General features: G+C 42.2%; 1 long non-coding RNA gene across 6 annotated transcripts; it reads left to right on the top strand.

The window, feature by feature from the left end:
- The first annotated feature begins 1,673 nt into the window (after positions 1–1,673).
- On the top strand, positions 1,674–11,239 carry LOC136789251 (uncharacterized). Of its 6 annotated transcripts, none has more exons than XR_010828096.1 (7): positions 1,674–1,841; positions 3,609–3,703; positions 3,854–4,050; positions 5,217–5,387; positions 5,726–5,857; positions 8,125–8,253; positions 9,671–11,239. It is a non-coding gene; the product is annotated as an uncharacterized lncRNA (long non-coding RNA). The 6 variants fall into 6 exon arrangements; XR_010828097.1 differs by having other exon boundaries at positions 1,774–1,913; XR_010828099.1 differs by lacking the exon at positions 1,674–1,841 and having other exon boundaries at positions 1,885–3,703; positions 5,817–5,857.
- Positions 11,240–12,126: the final 887 nt, after the last annotated feature.

The following is a 12,126-nucleotide window of genomic DNA, read 5'->3' as shown; positions in this document are numbered from 1 at the left end:
TTAATGCAAGAGAAAGAGGCACAGGCTATTCAGGAAAGTTAACAAACCTCTTTTGTCTTTCAGACAATTTAAATCCTATTTTACAAGATGATATACTTGACAGTGATGACGACGCATCCTCAATCTCTGGAGATGAACTACCAGATAAAATGCCTGACAGACGAGCGGAAAAATTCCTCTGTTTCTGCAGGTAAAGAAAGATGGGTCCCCATTATGTTTACATTCTTAGGACTGCTGAGCCTTTGTAAACAGTTTCAGCCGTTAAAAGCGTGAGGGTTGGTCGAGGAAGGGGGAACATCAAGTTTGTGTGTTGAAGGGGTGCTCGGTATTCTCAAGAAGAAAGTGTGAAGGGACTAAAGTTCTAATGAAGTAAGTTGCTGTAAATGATCAAAGTGAAAAGCCCAGGCTTCTCTTCCCGAGCCAAAGTGATCCGCAGACTACTAGAACATGTCTACTTAATCCATGGCATTCTTTGAAAGACTCCAGACCACATAAACGTGCTGTCTGTCCTTTTAGCTAAAAATAAGCAACTTTCTGGATTTGTGTTGCCACCTTTTGCCCTTCTGTTTTGCAGGACTGCTAAACAAGTAGTGAATTCTGTAGCAGAAGGAAAACTGAGAAATGGATTGTTAAAACACCTTGAGACAAATTCAAACGGTGTTTTTATTTGTTACCATTAAGCCACCAAATTGTGTTATCTTTTGGTATTTTAATGTGGAAGTCACGTAAGCCCACGGTTGGAAAGTTAGATTATGTTGTCACAGTCGCGTCAGTTATTTTTCTCACTTTCTATTGCTGTGCTGTCCAGAAAATGTTCTGTCCTTTTGAGCAAAGTTAACTCTCTAGCATCTTTGATTTAAGCCAGTAAAGGTACAGCCTTATTGTAGTGGAAAAAAAGCAAATGCTTCTCGCAAATATATTTCCTAGTAGGAAAGCAAGATTGCCAGGCTATTAATTTGCAGTCTTGAAAATTAAGTCTTGCGTCTTTAGTAACGAATAGGAAACAGAAGGGAAGAAGATGAAACAATTAGAATGACTGAATAAATTAACTGGAAATCTTACATGTGTTTAATGTACCGCTGTCATTTAACCAATCCAGTTGTGTGCTGCTTTAGATACGGCCCATGTGGTTCAGCGCCCACATCCATTTTTTTCTAGAAAAGCTGTTCTGCTCCTTTCTTACTACCTTCTCCAGTAACTAGGGCCACATTTCGGCTAAACTTGACAGATGTAGAGATCTCTCGGGTACTTCAACTTGAGACCTTCTGAAGACTGGTGTATATGGGAAGTGATGAGATCCAGATTGGTGTGTGCTGAGAGAGAAAGTTGCTGTGCTCCCCCATATCAGGTAGCAGATCAGGTGTCGTCTATGTATTTGGTTAGACAGTCCATGTGTACACTTGAGGAGTCATTACGTAGCCCAGCCAAATGAACAGCAGACACGATAGAGATGGGCGGGATTTCTGAGGGGGAGTAATGGCACAAGATTGTAAGAAAATGGGCTTTGATAGTCTTCCTGATCACAGAACAGCTTATTACTTGCTGGAAAATGGAGATTATTTGGGGGTGGGAAGTATACAGGAAAAGTGCTTGGAACATCTGTGTGTCTATTCAGCACCTCATTTCTAAACTTGTTTTCTTATGACTCTTGTTCTAGGAGTGCTTACTACAAACCGACATCGTGTCAGCCTCATCTGCTAATAGTAGGAAAAGCAGGATATGGCCAGGTTTCTTATTTTGCATCTGCGGTGTTGCATGCTTTGGAGAAGTTTCCCATTCACACCCTGGACCTATCCATTCTGTTTACAAATATTGCACCGCCAGAAGAAATATGCGGAGTGGTATGTTTTTTTCTTTTTCTTCTCATAGGATTCATTGACTGTATGTAAAGGATCAATTGAGTTGCAAGTAAGGTAAGCAAAATTCATTGGTAATGGAGGTGGCCTTGTTTTCATGTGCTGTTATGTTTGCTTCTGTCTGAAAATCCACTTTTCTTTTAGAGAAAAGCATAAACATTATGGATGTTGTACACATCCACATTTTCCATACCGAATTTTACAGTGAGGATGTTGCTAGCAGCTCAGGAAGCTGGGAGGTGCTGTTAATAGAGCTCTGTCTGTGGAAAGAAATGCTGGTCTCAGTGGGATCCAGAAAGTAGTTTTCCTTGCCTCATAAGACTGTGTGCTCTCAGTAGATGGCTCTGTATCAGACTGCATGTTGTGTACTTTTTGTAGCCTTGTTTTTTATTCTGTTTGTAAGGCAGCTAAGGTCTGGGGCTTCTGTTTGTTTTGTTTTTACATGTACATATACAACTTGTGCTGTTGCAGTATGTGCAATCAAAGCATTAAAATTCACAAAACGCTTCATTTACAAACTGATGTGGTTTTAACTCGAAAAAATAAACATAAGCAGATTTGGTGTTTTTACATTTAGGCAGGAAATCCTTTTTGTTGTTTGACATCACCTTTAGTAAAAACATTTGTGAGCCGTACAAGTAAGGACAGGCCCGTTACATGACTGGATAGTTGTGTCTTAACAGGCTACTCTACGTGTTTTAGTTTTTTTAGTGTTTTAGTTTTCTTCTCCAAGCTTTCCTTTTCGCTAGCTGATCCAAAATGCTCAGAAGACAGCACCAGCATAATTTGTGCAAAATATGCAGTGCTTGAAATGTAAATGACAAAAAGATATTTTTACTGAAGAGATTTCTTCTGACAGTCTGTCATTTCATGCTGTACTGGGTAAACTGCTAATAATGCAATTTAGTAGAGAATTGAAACGCTTTAATAAAAAAATCAGCTTCTTTCTTCATATGAGCCAAAGCTTTCTAAGCTGGAAAGCCGAGATCCAGTTTCTGCTTAAGTAACTTTGAAATCAATTTATAGTTGTATTCCTAAACAAACTGTAGTAAAAGTACATGCATAACTTGGATGACTTCTGAGCGTTTACATTAAAGGAAGGTGTTCAAAACAGGAACAAGCTGTTCTCCTTCTGATTATTTTGTCTCAGTTATTGGGGGAGAGAATGGGTCTTACGTAGGTGTGTTTATTGTCAACTGCTTTGAAAGTGCTTAAGTTTCTGCAGCAGTTTGTGTGCTGGTTCTAAATTCCTTCTAAAATAAGTCTTGAAATTCCTTACCTCCCTTTTGATACTAGAAATTGAATAATGGAGGAAACCCAAGAAGTGCTAGCTACTTCAGACACCTTCTTTTGGTACAGAAATAAAAACTCAGCAAAAAGCCCTCACTTGTCTCCTGAAGCCTTTCTCTTCCCTCTATAGCCATAAAGGTTCTAACTAAAGGGCAGCAAGGCAAGTAAATACAAAGTAAGCGATCTTGGATGTGGTGAATGCCATTACTTTATCATTGCACAATCCTTTCATTGAAATGTAATTCTGCAGGTGTTTCTTAAAGGTGATATTTGAACTTGCCATGCTAAGCTGTGAAAATGTAGCCTTTTAAGGCCAAGAAGATAACTTCAGTTTGTCTTCTTCAGGTTATTAGTAATTTTAACAGGTACTCATCTTTTTGGAATAGAGTACGATTTCTTTGTGGCCTTAAATCTGAAATGTTTTTTCTCCTTCTGCTTTCGATCCAAAAATTATTTATTAAGGAATTTGGAGAAGTTTACGAGTAAGGAAGACAGAACAAAATTTTTTGAGGACCTAACTCTAAATGGAACTGTTAAGCCTCCGGTAAAGAAAGCAGGTGAGGATCTAAGAAGTACATCTAAAACCCTCCTAACTGAAAGTTACTAGCTCTTTGGTATTTTCTTTGCTGGTCATTTTCTATCGGTAATTTTTCATCTGCTTGTATTTGAGTACTGTGAATTGGCTAATTTTTCCTGGTTAATTGAAGTTCGCCGGACATTGGAAGTCCTGCCTGTAGCATCACCAGCTGAGCCTCAAGAGCCGACAGAGGAAGAAGTAGGACTGCTGGAGGAGGAATTGGAGGATATGTTGCGTGAACTTAGAGTTTTCTTAAGGGAGCTTACTCAGAGACTTGCCACTGACAGACGTTTCGTGGAATTTACAAAGCCCGTTGACCCACAGAAGGTAAACGAGCGTTGATCTGTGCGTAGCATCTTATCTGTGTGTACTTGTAATTTCTCAGTGTTTGTATTTCTCAGCATTTTGGGGAAGGAAGGTTTAACTTTGTTTTTAGGACTGCTCTAGTGCACTGTTGTGATTTTGCAAGAAGCAGGCAGGGCTTTTACTTCTGCTGACTCTCCAATATCTGTGATTGGATTATTCGCTGAAAGCCCTGGTTTCATTCTAAACCGTCAGACCAAATGCCACCACGGCTTGCTCATGAAAAGGCTTTGATATGTAGGCATGTTGGAGCACTGAAAAGCACAGAGATCTTTCTTTATAATTACAAACAGTATTTACAGGACTATGTTAGTGAAGTCTGAAGCTCTTTATTGGACTGTCAGTTTCTGTGGGAACAGGAGTAGAAGCAGCAGTTTGTAAAAGAAGTTTTGAGATTCTGTTCTCTGTTTCATCTGGAACTCCTCAATATGAGATCAGCCTGAAGTGCTGTGTGTTTTCTTTTTCCTCCCATTTGCTGCTTAGGTCCCTTTTTCTCCTTTCATGTAATCAAAAAGTCTAAACTAGGGGCATATACTTCAAAGACAGATGTAACTGGAATATGCCCGCGTATCAGCAAAGTCCTGTTCACGTAGGCATGCGCTGACTTTTCTTCTCCTTTCCTCCTAGGTTCTTGAGGTGTGAAACATCTAGACAAATACATATGTCCTCATGCAAACTAGTCATTAGGCACCTCTTATGGTCTGAGTAAAGAAATGAGCACCCCTGAGCCCAGTTATCTCATTCTAAAGCAGATGCCTGGAATAGACGCCTCAGAGGTGCAATTTGTGCGCCTTTTTCTCAATGTCAACAACAAAGAGAATGTCGGATGGCTTACTCAGATTTCATTGCTGTGATTTTTCTGAAGCAAAGTGAAATGACTCTCTCACCCTCGGTGTTCCTTCTCTACCATGCTTCTGACCTCCCTACTTCATTTTTTCTTCTTGTAGCAGCTGTAACGCCAGTTGAAAGAGCCCTTCCGTTTTTGAGAAGCGAAGTGGTTAATTTCAGCATCTTCTGATGCGTCACAAGTATTCAGGGTTTTAAGAAGACATTTATTGAAAGTCCAAATGATTTTGGTAGACAGCGTGCAAGTGTAAGAAAACCTCTGAACACATCTATTTGATTGGCAGGTACCTGGCAGGTACGTGGTTATGCAACAGTCATTAAAGAGGCAATGGACCTTTCACCAGTTCTCAGTAAAATTGACTCGCCCCAGTACCTAAGTGCAGGAGACTTTCTGAAGGATATTGATCTAATCTGTAACAATGCCTTAGAATACAACCCAGATCAAAGACCTGCAGGTGAGGATGTGCTTTTTATGCCTAGTTTAAAAAATCTGTCAGATGTATAGATGGATAAATGCTGTGTGTGGACAGTAGCCTTTGGATGGATTAGATGATTTTGGATATCCACAGAGAACATTTCTTACCGGGTTGTAAATATTTTAGCATTTTGCTACTTGGGCATGGAATTGGGATCTAAGTGTTCACAAGGAACATCTGCTTTTTGTTTGATTGGGGGGTGTTTGTTTTCTGTCTCAGTTTCAAATTTGTATGGAGCAGTGACGTTAGCTGGAAAGAAGGGAGAAGCCAAGTATTTCTCAGTGAAGATGATAACAATTCTGTCTCTGTATTTGTAGAAAGAGATTGTTTTGCAGGTACAGGATACTTCATTGAGACTGTATTCTACATAAACAGAAAACCTGACTGAAGACATTTGTGTCATTCCAGATTCTTAGACACTTCAACTGACTCCTACTGGACATTCTCAGGTAGGACAGCAACAGATGAGTGTTGAGAACACTGTGGAAGCTTCCACAGAGCCAGACAATGTAGTTATTGTGGATCACTATGAGCTCAAAGTATGTCTAATTCCAACTTTTTGTAATACTCAAATAGGACATATTCTTGCGACCAGTACAACTGCAAATTAAGTCAGTTGTTAAGCAATGCCAGTTAAAACAATTGGAAGGACATATAGATTGTGAAGTAATTCAACCTATAATGCACTGTGACTGTTTAGTTTCCACACCTCGTGTAGATTTCTGTAGGCTACCGTTTGCTTTTGGTCAACTGTAGCTGAGGAGACAGTTTCTTTGCCTAATTTTTAAGGTAAAAGGCCTCGTTGAATTTTAAAATACCGCACTGATGAGCTGCTAGTACTATTGGTTATGATTGTTGTTTTAACAATTTTTATGATGGGTTTGAGGGCTTTTCTTTGGGGATGTTTATTATGTATTTAGTTTTTTTTTTGCATGCTTTGATGTATTAGGAACCTGAAAAGGATCTTTATTTCTTGCAGTGATGATTTTAAACCTGAAGATAGCAGGTTGACATAAACTAGCTAGTCATGGATAAGCGACTACTTTTCTGAAATTCCTTCAAAATGCAGTATTAATATTTCCCATCCATACTATTGCAGTGTAATAAGGGTTTGCCAATCCCTCACGGGAGGAAGGTGGTTATCCTAGGCTCCAGTGGGGGAAATGGGTAAGAGTGGCCCTAGGTACGTGAGGAAAAAGGTTCCTTTGCATGAGTTGGAGAGGGCATGAGTAAGGACCATCTTGAGTGGAGAGCAGAATGAGGGAAATTAGAAATTAGAACGAGGAAATTAGAATTTAGGAAAATTGCTAGGAGTCATGGAGGTTGGCCCAAAACAGATTAGGACTGCTGTTTCTGTGCTGCATGAATCCTGTGTGGGGAGATTATGAGCAGATAAGAATCCTCTTTGGTAAAGGGGCTTGTCAGCACAATTTTTGTCACATCCTTAAGCTGTGACCTAATTTGTAGAGGCGATACTAACTTTTTAAAGGTGTGTTCCTAAGGAAGCAGATTCCAGGTTTCTCTGTTGTTCGTGTCTGCCAATATATATGGAAAAGCCATAGAGGTTTTTCACAGAGTCAGCTAGGTAAACCTCAAGAAGTAGCTGGATTTTTGTTGTTGTTGTTTGCTCCTTTGTCCTCGAACTTGATGAATTTCTTGATCAGCGTGCAGCCATCTACATGGCAGCAGTTAGGTACAGTTTCACATGGGACCTCGACCTTTCTCAGATTTTCCTTTTCTGTTTACTGCAGCTGAAAGCGCTCTGGGTGTTTTCTGTGTGTTTTATCTCCATGTTGTATAGAATGAAGTTGAGGGGAATACTCAGGTTTTGTGCTAGGTGGTCTGAGGCAGGCAGAGGCAGAGTTTGATGGTAAGATGATGAGCAGCAGTATTTCCAGGGCGCAGTAGTATTTCCGTTTGGCATGGCTGCTCTCTAAAGCTACATACTCACAGTCTCACAGCGATAGTGAACAGCTGTGGCGGTGGAAGAAGGTGCTGCCACTAGCTTGTCACTGTGGCTGTGCCAGAGATTATCATCTCTGCATCTTTGGTAATAGAAACGACTGTGTGAGAGATTGGTAATTGCTACAAGCAGTCTCTACTATTTATCCAGCCCTGAATTGAAAGGTAGGATTGAACTAACTAGTCTAACTTTGCTTTGGGTGCTTGAGCAATCTGTTCTGCCAGCAGAGTTGTAGGCATGGTACACATTTGGCTAAAGGGTAAAGGGAATCGCCTAAGGATGCTTCCTTCTCCAGCTGGCACAGCTGTATCTACAAGATCTGTAGCCCAGCTTCAAAACATGCTTTTTACAGCGCCCTGTGCTGCTGCAACGGCTTCTCTAGTGAAATGCAACAGTGGCTTTGCTGTGGCAGCAACTATCCTACAAAGAGGATCGTGTCATTCCCTGCTGCTTTGGAAGCAGCTGACTTGCAATTATGACCATAGATGTGATAGATTGATTAGTAATAAAAGATTGTCTGAAATGTAAGCCTTTCCTTTCTCTGAAGTATGAAAAATGAACTCATTTTCTCCACTGAAATCACATGGGATATTTACTCTGTTCTCTGAAGTGTCACATTTTATTTAAGAGCGTAAGAAAAGTAGGATGTCACTTGTATTGTTACTGTTGAACCTCTGGAAACATAAAGAGCGTATTCAAAGGATCTCGTGCTCTTGTAAGGTTATTTGTTTTTTTCCCCATTGTTTTCTTCAGAAACTGTTGCACACTGTCATTGAGCTAACTAAGGGATTTGACGTATTTCACTTGGAAAAAGTATATGGCACGATTAATCAATGTATTTACAAACATCGGGAAGACTATGACAAAACCGATTTGGTGGAGGTAATTTTTGGTTTGTGTTATAGCACTTTCTGTCACCGTTCTGCAGTATTTGTGCATTCTGGCTATCACGGTAATTTAGCATTGCTCTTTACTGCTTAGTTGTCTGTGCACAGACAAAAACACAAGTCAGACTTTTTCGTTTCAGTCTGGAAGACGTTTATCCGTATTGCAAAACCATTGTTGTACTTGGCATAATTGTTGGCAGTTTCAGCAGGAGAAAGGTGGAACTCGAAGACAGTGGGTTCACCCACACAGCCCTTTCAAAGCAGTTAACCTTAGTCTGTCAGTAGTTTTTCTTGGGGGCGGGAGGGCCATGAAGGGAAGGTGCTTTTCTAAGTCTTTCGCTTCCTCTCTCTCCCTCTACGGCCAGTCAGGCATGGTAATACTTCGTAGTCGTTCCATCCTTGGAGAGAAATTGAAGTATATAACAAGAGTTTGAGACTTCTCTCTAGTCACACTCTAATCTCTTTTTAACTAACATGCTTGACCATCTGTAATTTGGGAGATTTCTGCCTGTGCCAGTTTTACACTAATGAGTCAAATTCTCTGGTCTCTTCCTGTAAAAGATGCTTTCCGAGTTGTCAGAACTCAGCAGAAATCTGCATGAGGCATCCGTGGTCCAAGTCAGGTGTTCCCAGTGTACGTTGGCTATTCAGTCTTCTGATTCAAGATCCTTGAACCCATTTGTCTTGGGGTCGCTTGTGCTTGAGAACAGATAAAAGTTGTTATGCCTATCTGTCTGCCCTAAAAAGAGAGTGCCTCTTTTTTCAGGCACTGGTCATCTCAATCTCTTCTTCCACATCTGAGAAGGAGTTAGAACGGACGCTCTGTTCCGCCTGTGAAAGAGAGAGGATTCTTTGGATTCAGGGAGGCCGCTCCTGAAAAAATGAGATCTTTTAGCTTGAGAAGGGCTTCCCTTCTGTTATCTCAGGGCCTGTGAACTTTTGTAACTTAACTTGTAATACTTAAATTAAAAGTAATTAGCTTTCTTGGTTTTCTATTTCTTCATTTAGCTTTAACAAACAAATCTCTCCTATTCAGAGGGCACTGTACAAGTTAGTCAGGAGCGTGCTCTGCTGTAGGAAGAGAGAGAACTTAACGGGTAATTATTCAAAGTCTAGAAATTAACTTCTTGAGCTTGTTGTGGCTTTTCAGGAACTGTTTCTAACTCTTCCTAATTGTTGTGAAACCACTGCTGATACAGGTCCATACAGTTTATATCCTACCCTCTATTTTGGATGCATAAGGATGCATCTGAAGCTAGAAGGGGTAATAGGTCATTGTGATGGTGGTAGCACACTATTTTGCTAAATATTACTGACTCTGTATGACAGAGTCTTTATTTTTATAGTAATAGAAAGTGTTCTAAAGCTTTCATTTGTGCTTGCTGCTAATTTGTCTTTGTTTTTCTTATTAGGAGATTAAGAAAGGAATCGCAGTCTTCCAGTATTTCAAGTAGTGGGATCTTCAACATGATTTCTACTCTCCAAGGCACCCAAGTTTCAAGGCAGTGAAAAATAAGAAAAAACCATCATCCCAGGTTACCCAAGCACATAACCAGAGAACACAAGTTCCGTGTTTGAGCACCAAAGCATCTTCCCGGTGCATTCAATCACCATTCTGGAGCACCCAAGCTTCTTCTTGGATGTGGTCTTAAACTAACAGAGGATTCATTTCCATTAGATTTTTGGAGGAAATTCTTCATACTGCCCACTGTGACACCTGGGTGACACAGCCACCGCTGCCCTCCTAGAACAACAAGCTTGTTTCCAGAAAAGCAGCGCATCTTACCTGAGGACACATACATCTCCCTGAAGCACCCAAGTATTGTTCTCAAGCACTCAGCAATCTCGGAGCACCCAGGCATGTTAACGGGGCAAACAAGCACTTGCCCAGGGAACGCAACGACACTTGTAGTAATCAGGCCCCTTCCTGGAGGAGACAAACTGCTCTCTGCAGTACTCAAGCACCTCCTGGGGCACCCACGTATCTCCCAGGTTAATAGGAGCATCTTCCTAGAGAGCCCAAGGACATTCCCAGGGCACACAAGCACCTCCCTCCTCAGAGCACATAAGCATATCCCTGCTGCACCCAAGGTTCTCCCCTGGTCACTCAGGCATCTCCCTGGAGATCCTAAAACATCTTGGTGGAACACACAAGCACCTCCCTGGGGACACCACCCATCTTTGTGGACCTGCAGACATCTCCCCAAGGAATCCAGCACCTTCCTGGAACACCCAACTGTCTTGCTCAGAGCAAGCAAGCACTTCCCTTGACACCAAAACCTATACCTGGAGCACCCATGCCTCTTCGTGGAGCACCCAAGGATCTCCCTAAGATACCCACGCATCTTCCCAGGACACCCAAAAACTTGGGCTGAAGGTCTGCAACACCGTTTCTGCAGCAGACACTTGGTTCCCGTTCTGCTGGGGGGGCTGCTCAAAGCCAGCCCCTGCTTGAGCAGCTGCTGAGCTCCAGCCCCTGCTCAGGCTGCAGCGGGACTCTGGCCCTGCTCAGCCTCAGACACGGCTTCAGCCCCTGCTCCATCGCGCACTCACCTCCCTGTCCTGCCCTGCTCTGCACTCTGCTGCCTGCTACCAGGGTCTTCCGTCCCAGCTGGGGCCTGCCTGCAACCAGGGGCCTTTTATCCTGACTGGGCTGCCATGTCACGGCCCCGCTGTGACACCTGGGTGACACAGCCACCGCTGCCCTCCTGCCCACGGTAACACCTGGGTGACACAGCCACCTCTGCCCTCCCGCCCAATGTGACACCTCGATTACACAGCCACAGCTGCCATCCCACCTACTGGGACACCACTCAATATCTCTTTTTTTACATTCACAGGTTTGTCAGTGAAAATAAAATTTAAAAGAATTTGTCAGATTCACCCCCAGAAAAAAATATTTCTGGCAACTTCTGTAAAGCTCACCGGTAATGAATACCAAATAATTCTTGAAGTTCTAATTAAAAGTGTTGGTGTTTTTATTTCTTTGTGTGTTTCTTGTCCTTTTCTTATTAAAGTTACATGCATATGCTTTTCTCTTTCTCTAGCTTGGAAAGTTCTCTTACAAAGATACCTTCTATTTCTAGCTGCTTTCTGTACTCTTCTGTTAAGAAGAATCCTCATGGTCTGTGTCTTGTCCTTGTCTCTATGTTTGCTTGGTCAGGTCTGTGTCTCAGCACTTCTGCTTATTATCACAGAATCGTAGAATCATTTAGACTGGAAAAGAGCTCTGAGGTCATCAAGTCCAAGCGCTAACCCAGCCCTGCCAAGTCTACCACTAAACCATGTCCCCAAGCACCACATCTACACGTCTTTTGCATAGCTGCAGGGACAGTGACTCAACTCCTTCCCTAGGCAGCCTCTTTCAAGGCCTCACAACCCTTTCAGGGAAGAAATTGTTCCTCATACCCATCCCGTACCTCCCCTGGTGAAACTTGAAGCCATTTCCTCTTCTCCTATTGCTTGCTACTTGGGAGAAAGACTGACCCTCATCCTGCTACAACCCCTTAGGAGGGAGTTGTGAGAGCGGAAAGGTCTCCCCGAGCCTCCTTTTCTCCAGGCTAAACAACCCCAGCTCCCTCAGCCTCTCCCATCAAACTTGTTCTCTAGAGCATTTACCAGCTCTATTGCCCTCCTTTCCACATGCTGCAACACCTCGATGTCCTTCTTGCAGTGAGGGGCCCCAAACTGAACACAGTATTCGAGGTGCGGCCTCACCAGAGCTGACTACAGGAGATGGTCACTTTCCTCGCCCTGATGGCTGCACTGTTTCTGATCCCAGACAAGATGCTGGTGGCCTTGTTGGCCACCTGAGCACACTCACGTGTCATACTCATATTGTTCTTTTTTTTTTTTTTTTTGTCCTGTA

Source organism: Anser cygnoides, unplaced genomic scaffold, assembly GCF_040182565.1.
Source record: "Anser cygnoides isolate HZ-2024a breed goose unplaced genomic scaffold, Taihu_goose_T2T_genome scaffold_43_1, whole genome shotgun sequence".
In the NCBI taxonomy this organism is placed as follows: Eukaryota; Metazoa; Chordata; class Aves; order Anseriformes; family Anatidae; genus Anser; species Anser cygnoides.
Note: the sequence above shows the minus strand (reverse complement) of the source record. Positions and strands in the feature narration are given on the sequence as shown.